The sequence below is a fragment of the Lissotriton helveticus genome, chromosome 7 (assembly GCF_964261635.1).
Source record: "Lissotriton helveticus chromosome 7, aLisHel1.1, whole genome shotgun sequence".
NCBI classification, from domain to species: domain Eukaryota; kingdom Metazoa; phylum Chordata; class Amphibia; order Caudata; family Salamandridae; genus Lissotriton; species Lissotriton helveticus.
Window position 1 is genome coordinate 1511227321 of NC_136068.1, and position 12959 is coordinate 1511240279.

The window sequence follows — 12959 nt, forward strand, 5'->3', positions numbered from 1 at the left end:
ACCAATTATTGATAATAAACCTTTTTGGGATATATGATTTGTGCACAAGTTTTGGCAATATTTGCAGTAGCGTAGTTTTACATATGGTCCTGAAGAAAGCCTGGTATAAATCACCTGTAGGTCTGAAACATGTAGGCCAATCTCACTCCTATTGCGTATGATAGTTATTCTTTCAGGCTATCTGCATTTGGCTTTAACATTGACACGAAGACAGCGTCTATTAAAGTTATCTCTGTCTCAGTAGTCAATTTTAACTTTTTTGCACTTTTCTTTTTTCACTATTCTGCACTGCAAATCAAACACTGAGCAAAATATTAGAGTGGTTGAGTGCATTTGTGATACTGACTGTACTGTAGCTGCCCACCCCTGGATAGGTGTGCGTACAACAGTTAGATCAAGCACAACCAATTCCAAATGACGATGCTCCGCCACTGTAGTGGGCTGATGGTATTTATTTTGCCTCAATGATTGAAGGTTTGCTTTGACGCTTTTGTCCCTATTTCACTCTCTCTTTGTCTTGACTTTGTTAGACTGGCAATTCCTCTTTGATGTTTCAACTCTGGATGTAAGCCTCAATCCCAAGAGCTCTGAAGGTGTGACACGTGGTATCTATGTTTGCTTCCTCCAGGAATATAAGGAAATATATTGAGTAGGCTGGAATTTGATGCTAATATACAGCAGGTGTTACCTGCAGAGCTGTAGTCATAACCCTTTGACATTAAAACGTCCCAAAAGAGATGTATTACATTAAAAACCACATGTGAATATGGGGCTTTAATACATAACTATGTTAATTTTGAGAAGCAATATCTACTTATAAAAAGTCAAAGTTTAGGTTGCTTCTATCATATAAATATTAGTGTAGAAAGCAGAAATAAAGGGCTACCTTTTGTAAATTGCACCCATAGTCGAACTTTGTGCATGAGAGCTCTCTTTTCAACCACAAAGTCACCTGAAGTCACCTATGCCCTTCAGCGTTAATGGAATTTTATATTTGTTTTTCCAGGATCTGAGAAGAGCAGTGGTGATGATCTGTAGGTTCCTTGGGGAAGAATTGGATGACCAGGCCATTGATCTGGTGGTAAAACATGCAACCTTCGAAAATATGAAGGACAACAAAATGGCCAACTTTTCCCTTCTAAGTGATTATTTTGACACAAGCAAGAGCTCTTTCATGCGTAAAGGTATGGGGATTCTATTCATTACTTGCCATATCGTTATCACTTTTCTCATTGCGCAGAGACATCTTATTCTGCAGCCCAAAAATGTTTCTAAGACACAATATCTTAGTCATTAATATCTACCACAAAAATGTGGCATTCACAATTAAGTCTAAGACTATATTGACAATGTAAGTATATCTACGGATGCAGAGACTTGTAATTCTTAATTCCACATCTACTTACCTTTATGAAAGTACCTAGCAGATGTTGGAAACCCTCTCACCCAAAAGTATATATTGTCATAGAAAAAATATAATAATGCTGTCAAAACCGTAGACGATAAGATGGAGAAGTTGGTATTTGGATATTCTTTCTCTGAAAAAATAATGATTTGTATGCCCCCTCTCTGTGGGTTTGTCCTTGGAGAGATTAATCAACAGGTTATTTTGTTATAAATAAAAAAAGAGAGGGAGGCCTCCTTTTAGATGCAATTCGGGACAAGGAGCATAAGAGTGAAAAACTGAGGAAGTCCCAAGACACTCAGCTGTTAAGAAACCCTTTAGTGTATTTCCCTTATACCTCACAATGCCAACTTAATCCAAAGATGTACAGTGTTATACAATTAAAACCATATAATGAACAAATCAAGAATCCTAAACAGTGTGTTTGTTGTGTTAAAAAATATACAATTTATTACGAATCAATAAAAACAATGTTATATAACATAATTATAGTGCCAAAATACATATACAGTTTCAGTTAAAAATAGAAGTCAATACAAAATACACAGTTAAAAAAATATCAGAGTCACAGTTGTTGAGGTTGTCATAAATTGTATATTTTTTAAACACAACAAACACACTGTTTAGGATTCTTGATTTGTTCCTTATATGGTTTTAATTGTATAACACTGTACATCTTTGGATTAAGTTGGCATTGCGAGGTATAAGGGAAATACACTAAAGGGTTTCTTAACAGCTGAGTGTCTTGGGACTTCCTCAGTTTTTCACTATTTTGTTATAAAGTCATCATTAGACAAGATGCATTTTATAAATGCTTAAAACTGAAGTGGTTCCTTTCCATGTTCGTTTCTATTAACAACCCCTCTCTCGATTTGTTTTCAGTACCTGCCGTGTGAGCCAAATAACCACTAGACACACCAGTGCTGTATGCAGCAGGATACCTAATACATTTGGTCATCCCTGCATTGTGCTTTCCAATTATATTTACCTGCTACTCAGCGCTTCTTTTACTTTTGTCCACCCTGATGTAGCCTATGCCCCCTCTTTCCGCTGACTCCATTTTGGATTTACCATAGCATGCATCGGGAGATTGATTCCCCATGTTTAGCTACACTATCAACTAAAGTGAGTACACCACTCTTCGGACTTTCCTATTGCTTGTGAATTCCTCCACCCTGACATGTACATTTATACATAATTATCAATAAGGACTAGCTATGTGTGTGGTTAGAGACTCAAGAGTGCGTACGTATGTAGGCAAACCATTAGGTTTGATCATGAAGCCCTCACCCACCAACCTAGTTGGTGGCATGCTTCATCATCGGGCCCACCACAGTGACACCGAATGTGTCCCGGGTGTGCTTCGACGCCAGATTACTGCAGAGTGACTCGGGGCACCGCAGAAGGACGACAGGTCCAAGGAGGATCCAGACCAGCATTTCCTGTCTTTTTCTCTGCCAAGTGACCCAAGGAGGCTTTAACAGCAAGTAGCCAGTTAAAGCAAGAGGGAATCCCCCTCTGTCCCATAATGCACCTTAGCGAGTGCGACACATTAATTATAACACAATCACTTAAATTAAGCATTTATTTGCACCCTTTCACATAATTTTGGTCCTGAGGAAAGCCAGTTTAAAATCAAAGGCCTGGCTGAAACATGTAGACCACACAGGACGCAGGAGGTCATAATCCGCACTCCGGCGCGTCCGTCTGCCTTTTAGCTGCTAACAGGGGCCCGGTGATTAAAGTTTATCCATTTACCCTCGGGTATCGGGCACCACTGTATAGCTTTTAATTATCACCTTCTCACTCACCTCACTGCACACTCAGCAATATACCAGCTCCGCAGTAATCTGGCGTCGAAGCACACCCGGGACACATTCGGTGTCACTGTGGTGGGCCCGATGATGAAGCATGCCACCAACTAGGTTGGTGGGTGAGGGCTTCATGATCAAACCTAATGGTTTGCCTACATACGTACGCACTCTTGAGTATCTAACCACACACATAGCTAGTCCTTATTGATAATTATATATAACTTTGGGGATCTGGACTGGCTTACCTAGTCCTCTCTCTCTTTTGATTTGGCGCCATGTACATTTATACAACATGTCTTCCTTCTAGTAAACCAGGAGCCCCTTGAGAGCCCATTGAGGATCGAACGCTGCCCGCCCTTCCTAACACAAGTAGGTACCAATCATTTCTACCTACTCAACATTTTCACCACGTTCAAATTAATTCCTATCTGGCACTGAACCTTATTACTTACTCGTAGGTGCTCATCTGTCCTGATGAAGATTCTGTTGTGAGGAAACCACTCACCCTCCTTTCTGATGGGGTCGAAACGTAGACCAATGTTTATATAGGAACTAATTGACCTTATTTAGACTGGATAGGTCAATCTGTATATATTGTGTATTGTACTTCTGTCACAAACACCTTTACCCTGTCCCTCACTCATCAATTCACTACCACTGCCCTGATTTCCCTTTTGCTTCCTACACCTATGATCACTGTCAATAGTAATGCATAGCGACCCATTAATGCTTTGACTGACAATCACATTTAATGCTGGTGTTACATTGGAAATTAAATTTCCGTTCTTGAACTTCCCTTTGCATTTATTGGTGGTGATCTGTTTTCTGTTGTTCTGTTTACTCTTTGATTTGTACTAAACATTTGACTACCTCGACCAATCTTTTGAACATACGATATATGGAGTTAGTCACATTCTCCTGGCTCATATGTAAAACAGCAAAATACACACAGATGATGGACGGAATGTGAAACAAATCAAACATTCACCCTGAATCAAAAGATCTGGGTTAAATCCATTGTTCTTTTTCCCACCATGCCACTTCAGTTTAGACCCAGCCATATGCAAATCAGTCTTGAACAAGCTTTCCTAATTGGCCAAATATGGCCAGACTTGCGTGCCGGGCTCACTGTGCCACTTGATTCAATCTAGACTGGCTGATGAGGGGGGGATACCTGAAAACCAATCCCAGAATGCTTGTTTCCGGTCCAGGTAGGACCTGGCTTGGCAGTTTGAAATGGACTGTTCCCATGAGGAGCAGGGTCAATTTTGCATATGGCTGGGTCTAATTAAGCATGGGCGGATCTAGCGGATCTCGCGTACGCGAACTTGCGGATTTACGGATTCGCAATCCGCGAAGATCCGCGAACTCTAGCGGATTTGCGGATTTTCCCGTTTTTTGTGTTGGCGCGCGTTCGCGCCGATTTTGGGACAAGTTCGCAATTGCGAACTTACTTTTCGGCTCGCAACGGCCGCGACTATGTTGTTTCTACGTCTGGTTTATCATCACAGGTTCACAGCACCCTCTGTTTCACCACTGCCACCCTCTGGGACACCCATGCCACCCTCTGGTACATCCTCACTGCCACCCATTAGGTTTATTTATCACTGTAGATTATGGTGGTTGAAAAAAGCAAGCACACCTGCCCTTCTTCAACTGCCATCAATTAATTTGTGTTTCATTAATGTGTCAGTAATTTTGAAAGTTCCAGTCTGGCTGGCACCTGCTTCCTTCCTTATCTGTAATTTGCTTTTTGTTGCAGCAAAAATTTTTTTTCACAGGACCTTTATGGTGTACTTGTAGCTATTCTATGAGCCTGCTGTTTGGGTCATAGCAGGGTCATAGAATAGTTGCAAACTCTGGAGGGGCCCATCAGGAAGCACTACCTTGAATGTTACTAATGTTAAGTTTGAACTTTTGCACCTGCTCATTGCTTTCAGTTTAGCTAAAATCGTTTTTTTCTGCAATTTCGCGCGTTTTTTGGGGCGCGAATCCATGCGAGATCGATTTCGGAAGCCGCGAATACGTGCGAATACAAAATTGTTTTTTTTGCGACGTGTATGTTCGCGTGATCTTGCGCGTGTTCGCGAGGCGCTTCTAGCTATACGTTTGCCAAGTTACCCTATCGGTCGTACACGGGCGCGGCCATCTTGTTGGCGTGACGTAATTCCGTTTCCGCCCGCTATGTGTAATCTCGCAAAGTGTGCTGCTCGCTAGTACAATTTCGCGCGTACTCGCAAGGAAAATCTCGCGCGAACTTACCCACGCGGTCGTGAACGGGCGCGGCCATCTTGTTTCTCATTCATTGCTATGGTTCTGGGCATGCTTTCTCTATCCTCTCTCAATCTCTGCCATCCTTTGCTTGTTTGAAGTTTTTTTGATCTAATTTTACTTATTATCTATCCCTCTATTTTTCTAGCTCTATATTTTTGTGTTTTCTGCAGCTTTTAGTTACTTTTAAACTACTTTTTTAAACTCTTTTCTTTTCTTCTTCACTATTCTATTTCTTGTTTATCATTTAACTCTATTTCTGCCCAGACCATGGTAAAGGGAGCCGGGAAGCACCCTGAGAAGGGGAAGGGTCCCGCACCCCGTGCCCGGCTCCCGTGCGGGCGTTTAAGGGGGGAGCAAGTGGTCCCGAGGGAGATCTTCAGCGCGGAGGAAGTGGCGGCACTGATCTTCCACGTCCAGCGCCGCCTCCCCAAGACGATCCTGGGAGGCGGCAAGATCGCGACTGGCTATGGCATCCGGGAGCGTCGCAAGCGGTGGGAGAAGGTGTGCCGGGCCATGTACAAGATCTCTGGGGTCCGGCGCACATATAACCAGGCCACCCACCGCTGGACCGATGTCATGGATCGGGAGCGGGACTTGCTGGACGCGCTCGGCGTAGAGGTCCCCGGGCTTGGTGAGTAGTAGTAGTAGTACATTTACTACTCTGTTTTATCCTGCTCTGTTATTTGCAAATCTTTGTTCTTTACCAAGAGCAATAATGCTGCCGATTACATTGAGGTAAATTATATTTCAAAATCTTCTATGCATTTCAGGTGCACTGCTCTCCTTCTCAGTAGCCTTGCTTGCTACTATGCTTCTTTGTTTTGTATGTTGTGTTCAGAAGCATTTCATTGGCCTGAGAAATTATGTATGAGTGTAGTGTAAAGAAAAGAACTGCGTAATGCTAGACAGTAAGGGTCATATTTTCAATTACCGGCGCATCCCTGCAAAGTAGCAGGGATGCGGCAGTAATTGTGTGCCATGCCACCACCACCCATTGGCCCAAAACGTCACAGAAGCCTTACGCATCTGTGCCGTAAAGGCAGCGCATTGCTGGAGTTGCGTGCCAACGATGGCGCAGCTCCAGCAATGCTCTGGGGTACCCTATCTCCCCAATGCTGCATCAAGCCGTACGTCGGCTTCAAGCGCGCAGGGTTTGAGTCATGCATCATTGTCCTAAAAGTGACTGATTGACATCTTGTAGATTTCCCTCAGCCACTTTTAGGATTCGTTCCTGCGCAGGTACGCCCTCCCTTGCGCCGGAACGCCCCCTGATGGCGCAGGGCTTTACAACGTGATGCATCGCCCATATGCCCATATGTGTTTTTTTTTTATATATACGCCGCACCAACACCATGGCGAGTCTTTTGTTCTGCCGCTGCGTCACAAAAGGCACGCAACAATGGAGGAAAATGAGCCGCAACTTCCGCAAGGGACTTCTAAATCAGCCCCAACAGACTGAAGTCCAGTCCTTCCTTTAGACACATGGCTATAAGAAGAAATAGTGGCGGTGGTGGCGGGTGGATTGATAGTTTGAGTATTCACTGATCTGCAAGCAGGATGGACTTTGTCTGTCACTTCGCGTGCTGCGCACTGCTGCCTGCAGTGCCAGGCCTAGGCAAACCTCTTTAGTAGTCTGTTTATTGAGTTACATAGGAACTTTCTAAGTCAACGTTCCGCAAATCAGGCAATACGAATAACGTAGTATACCACATGAGATAGATCCCGTGGAATAGTGGTCTATCTATTTGCTATTTTTCCAAAATATTTTGTTATTGTTCTTTTGAAATGTTTGATTTGGTTGAAAAATCTCATCCATGTTTTCTGGTTTTTCTTTCTTTCATGTTGTACATCAGCTCCCCCCAAGGGCAAGAGGACACAGGAGGAGGGTGCTGAGGATGCAGGCCAGGATCGGGCAGGCGAGGGCTCCTTTGCTGGCCCCAGTAAGTTTACATTTTAATAAACAGTACCTATTTTTTCCTAGCGTTCCTCATTCGATTTTTTCTAAATCGTCTTTGATCTTCTTGTAGACTGGATATAAATTCTTATCCTGCCTCGAATATGACTCCCTGTGGTATTACTAGACTATTCTTATTAGTCTGTCTGTGTAGCTAACTAAGATTGGACATTTGGCAATTCCATTGGACTCCCATTATATTCAGCAATACCTCTATGCACTGTCTCCTTACTGACTAGATAGTGTGGCAGAGTCATTCAGCTCCCGAAGTCACCGATTATAGATCCCCAATGATCTCTAGATTATCGTACGCAGGACAAGAGAGTAGTACGGAGTCACAGCACAGTCAAGAAGTGTCAGAGGCACTCATGCTTGCAAAAATTCCAAAACCTTTAGCTCATCCACTCTAGTCTAGAGGAACAAAAACCACAGAGTCTATTTAAGTTTAAAAGCTTTATTAAAAGTAAACACATTTATTAAAATCTACTTTGTCATAAAACTATTTAACTGAAAACGGAAAAGTGGTTAGTGCTGACGATTAATTGGACACATTTCTTGTGGTCGAGCCGAGCTCTCACCTTGTTTGAACTTGATCCTGGTCGTGTTCTTAGGAGTCAAGCTTCTGTCTGTTAGGAGAAAAAGTGGTGCGTGTTAAAAATCAAAAGCAAGCATTCATCAGTTGTGCATAAAAGTGCAGCAAGACAACAGCCTTCCCTGGAAAATGGGACATTTTTACTATGGAGTAGACAGTCACAAATTATTACATTGTATTCTGTTTTTTTAACATTTCTCCTAGACCAAATATTATATAGTAGTGAGTGGTGTATTATTCTAACATTCTTAAATGTACTTTGTAGGTGTAACATCTGGTGACGGGGCCAGCGCGGAGGTGGCTGTGTTGGGCGAGGACTCGGAGGCCTCTGAGGAGGAGGCGGTGCAAGAGCCGGCGGACGGTCCTGTGGGGGATCAAACGGTGGTGGCGGAAACAGGTAAGCTATATATTCCTTACTTATTGAGATTGAAGACTGCATAGTGTGCTTTCTGCACGGGTGTATTACAAATCAACCAGGTAGTAGCCTCCTCGAAATGTACTCCGACTTAGCTGTGAAGTTTTTGGTGAGAAGAATCCCAATAAGTTCTTAGACGAACGTGATGGATGGGATGAACGAAAAGCGAAAGAAGGGTGTAAGTAAGTGGGACGCGAACTTGTATGATGGCTGGCAAAGAAGAACGATATGTGTTTGCTTGGCCCCCGAGGTGGCTGGGAAGGAAAGAATATGGTATGGTGCATGGCTGGGTCAATGATGAAGCAAGGATGGGTGGAAGGACAGCAGCCTGGGTGGGTGAAACAGAAACTGTATGTGTGCGTATACTTTGACTGAATGGATGCCTGGAGCATGGTATTCTCTGACTCTTAGATAGCACATGTGTATCTAGAGAGAGTAGATGGTCGCCAGGTGAAGTAAGTGTTACCTTGAAGAGCATGTACCACCGCACCCGCACGTCCGTTCCAGTGCAGGGAAGGCAAGGAAAAGAAATTGTAAATGTGTCCAATACTACCATGAATAGTAGCAGTACTTTGTATTGCGTTTGCATTCACAGCATATATCTGGTTATTACGGTGGACACCCCGTACCTCTCTTAATAACTTTAGTTTACTTGTAGTACGTCATTCATGTGTGGGTGTATCACTGTTCACTCAATATTAAGCAAAGCACCTAAAGTCATCTCATCTGTCATTAAATACGTCCCATGTGAAGTGATAGATAATCAAATTAGTTAGCTTCTTCATTTTCCTTTTCTAGTACTCATTTGCACTGTAGGGTGAAAGGTAAATTAATTAAGCAGTAGCCCTTGTAACAGAGTATTCTCAGTGCCACCCGTAATAGAAAAGTAATAGCTTCACCACCTGCATGTACTGGACCGGTACAGTAACGCAAGTCTGTCTCACTCATCATGGTGTGCAACTTTTTTTCTCGGGTGCAAGTTCACTGTGCTGTCCATGTCATTCTGCCGGCTTGCATAAGATAACGTACCCATTTCCCTAAACAAGAGAGAAGAAGAAGAATAAGACTGGTGTACTGTCATAGTCGACTGTAATGGAAGTCCATAGTGGTCGTAGAATTAGTTCATTAAACTACCACTACTGTTAGAGCAAGGATGCAGAAGTGGGAGGTTACATAGATACTGTCCTCAATAGTTATGTACTGTGCTTTCAATTTGCTACTTGTACTCTGTGACCCAACTTTCGGCTCAATCACTTTGTGTTATTAATAAGGAGCATTGGTTACAGACTATGTCTTTCTTTCTTCATATAGTTGCTCCTTCCAAATCAACAACAAGGAGGGAGCAGGCTAGATTGGCCCGGCAACGGAGGCTGGAGGCCACAGTCGCCGAATATCGGCGGCTGGTGGCCCTGGAGGAGGAGGAGGAAACGCAGTCGAGCGGGGGTGCAACAACGACATCCTCGACTGTGACCACTGCATCCTCCTCCGTGACTAAGCCAGCGGGACCGAGCCGGGCTAAGAAAGACGACCGCCACCGCCAAGCAACCGAAATACCAGCTGCCCCCCACAGGAGCTGCAAGGACCGCCAACGCCGCCTACGAGTCCGCATGTCCAACCTGGAGCAGGAGGTCCTGAGGTATAAGAACTTGGTTAAGGGCCTCCGCTCCGAGCTTGCCACCCTCCGCAAGGAGTATGATGCCCATGCCGCATCATGCACCAGCACCAGCACCCTCCAGTAGTGGAGTGTCCCTTGCCCTTTTTTTATAGACTTTTGGGGGGTGGGATTTGGGAGTTGGGATCGTTTTGGGACGTTTCAGAGACAATCGTTGGGGTTAGGGTGGGTGAGGGAGATTATTTTGTTAGGGCTAAATAAATATATTTTTCAACTTTATCTGACCATACCTGTTTTTTACTGCTTTTCAGTCTGGTGGGTGGGGGGCGGGGGTGTAACAGTAACTTTGTTTTCCTGAACAGTCGTAGGACTTTAGTAGTACAACCGTCAATCTCTTGTCTACTCCGAAATAATACTCCATTATACTACCTCCCACCAAACGCTTATCTTACCTGTAATTTGTGTTAGAAATTAGGGCTAGGCCCAGGGCTGGCTCCAGGTGAAATGGGGATTAACGTTGTCAATCCTGGGCGGGTGACATTTCCTCATTGCGCTGGTACTAGTGGTGTGACACAGTGGCAGTTGCATGCCTATGGAAAAAAAGAAAACGAAACCTTGTTTGTCCTCCTTACTGTAGCATTACAACGGTTACGGTACGATCGAGAAAATAGCAGGTGACAGTACACTAGAACAGTGCCATAATGTAGCCTAACAAATGGTAAAGTATTTGCTTGCAAGTATAACTAGTACTTGCGTTGAATTTATTTGACATTGGCTACTACTACTAGAAGATATAGTACTGAAGCTGAGTAAGTCTAGAAGATATCCTCGTATTCCTTCACCAGCCTGTTGCTATGACCTTATCCTCCCCAGCAAGTGTGTGGAATTATTGATGTCATTTTAGTCAGACATCAAGCAAAACAACACAGCCCGGGGGAAGAGGGTTAGGGTTTGTAAAATGGATGGGAATGGGGGTTTCTTTTTGGGTAGGTTTTGTTGAGAGAAGAAAAAAAAAGCAGAGCATGGACAAACAATAATTGAAGATACAGACAATCTTTGGTTACAAACTAAAGGTAAGCACATGCAGTCACACTCATAGAATAAAAGACAACAATGGATACTGTATCTGTATTGCGTATGTTGTTGGAGTTGTCCTGTTGAATTTGGTAAGTAAGTTGCATGCAGCAAACAATTCCTCTTATTGGCGGCACTCCTCCATTCCAGCTGACGCTTCGTCCATCAATGTGGTGACCACTGACAGAAGACACCCTGTCCACTGCCTGCCTGGCGGATGTTGACTGAAACCCGGCCTGTAATTATTGAACGGAAAACAGGAAGTGCTATTACAATACCACTGATAAATAAATAAAAGGTATGTACGCTGTGTGGTTCAAAAAGTGACACTTTGATTTCCCTAATAGACAGTACAATATTTTTGAAATTGCGTGCTCTGTCTGAGTCACCTTTTTAAGGATCAATAAGTATGGCCAAAATATTATAGCGGATCTTTCCCCTCAAGGTAGGTGTACTACTGTGTTTTAGAACAAAATTTGACCTTCCCAGCAATGCTCCCACCAAGACCCTTACTAAAGCCAGTCGCAAAAATGTAGAAGAACCCCAATCATATCTCCAAAAACGATGCCTAGCAGAAAAATGGTTACAAAACGTACTTTGAAAGTAACAGTAGGCCCAAATACAGACCGTGGATTGTATTCAAACCACTTGCAAGCAAGCAAAAGTATCCATAGCCAGCATCGCTCCAACAGTGCTCTACAACAACAGAACTGCGTTGCAATAGAACCCCCCGAAACACATGCAATCCTGCTGCTAGGGCTAACCCTAACGAACCCTAACTTACAAAACGTGCCAAAACTGGTGTTTCCTTATGGATTTTGTCCAACAAACTTCTAGCCGGTATTAGACCTTCCCAGGAATGCCCCAGGCAAGACCCGCCAACCCACCCGCAAAAAAACACCCGACACAACACCCCCAAACAGCGAAAAAGCTAAATCTCATACTTACAATGTCTCTCGGCCTTCGGTCCAAACGCGGCGCTGTGCAGCTAGGTCATCATCATCATCAATTATCATAACTCCTGTTTTCCACCACGGATTTCCTGAAAAGCAAATGCAATCAAGATTAGACTGTCGCAGCAGTGCTTCGACAGAGACCCCGGCCGCAACCCACCCACGAACAGCAGGAAGCCCCCCAAAACGCTACATTGAGCAAGATGTCAGAAGAAATAGCAAAAAAAAGGCTGTTCCTTATGGATTTTGTCCAAAACACTTCTATCCGGTATTTGACCTTCCCAGGAATGCCCCAGGCAAGACCCGCCAACCCACCCGCAAAAAAACACCCGACAACACCCCCAAACAGCGAAAAAGCTAAATCTCATACTTACAATGTCTCTCGGCCTTCGGTCGAAACGCGGCGCTGTGCAGCTAGGTCATCATCATCATCAATCATCATAACTCCTGTTTTCCACCACGGATTTCCTGAAAAGCAAATGCAATCAAGATTAGACTGTCGCAGCAGTGCTTCGACAGAGACCCCGGCCGCAACCCACCCACGAACAGCAGGAAGCCCCCCAAAACGCTACATTGAGCAAGATGTCAGAAGAAATAGCAAAAAAAAGGCTGTTCCTTATGGATTTTGTCCAAAACACTTCTATCCGGTATTAGACCTTCCCAGGAATGCCCCAGGCAAGACCCGCCATCCACCCGCAAAAAAGCACCCGACAACACCCCCAAACAGCGAAAAAGCTAAATCTCATACTTACAATATCTCTCGGCCTTCGGTCCAAATGCGGCGCTGTTCAGCTAGGTCATCATCATCAATCATCATAACTCCTGTTTTCCACCACGGATTTCCTGAAAAGCAAATGCAATCAAGA

General features: G+C 43.9%; 1 pseudogene across 1 annotated transcript in view; it reads left to right on the top strand.

Moving 5' to 3' along the window:
• Nucleotides 1-12959, top strand: part of LOC144770434 (sulfotransferase 2A1-like) — a 443056-nt pseudogene that overhangs the window by 388702 nt on the left and 41395 nt on the right. Inside the window, exon 6 of the transcript XR_013598894.1 lies at nucleotides 1007-1184. The product of XR_013598894.1 is annotated as a sulfotransferase 2A1-like (transcript). The remainder of the gene's footprint in view (nucleotides 1-1006; nucleotides 1185-12959) is intronic.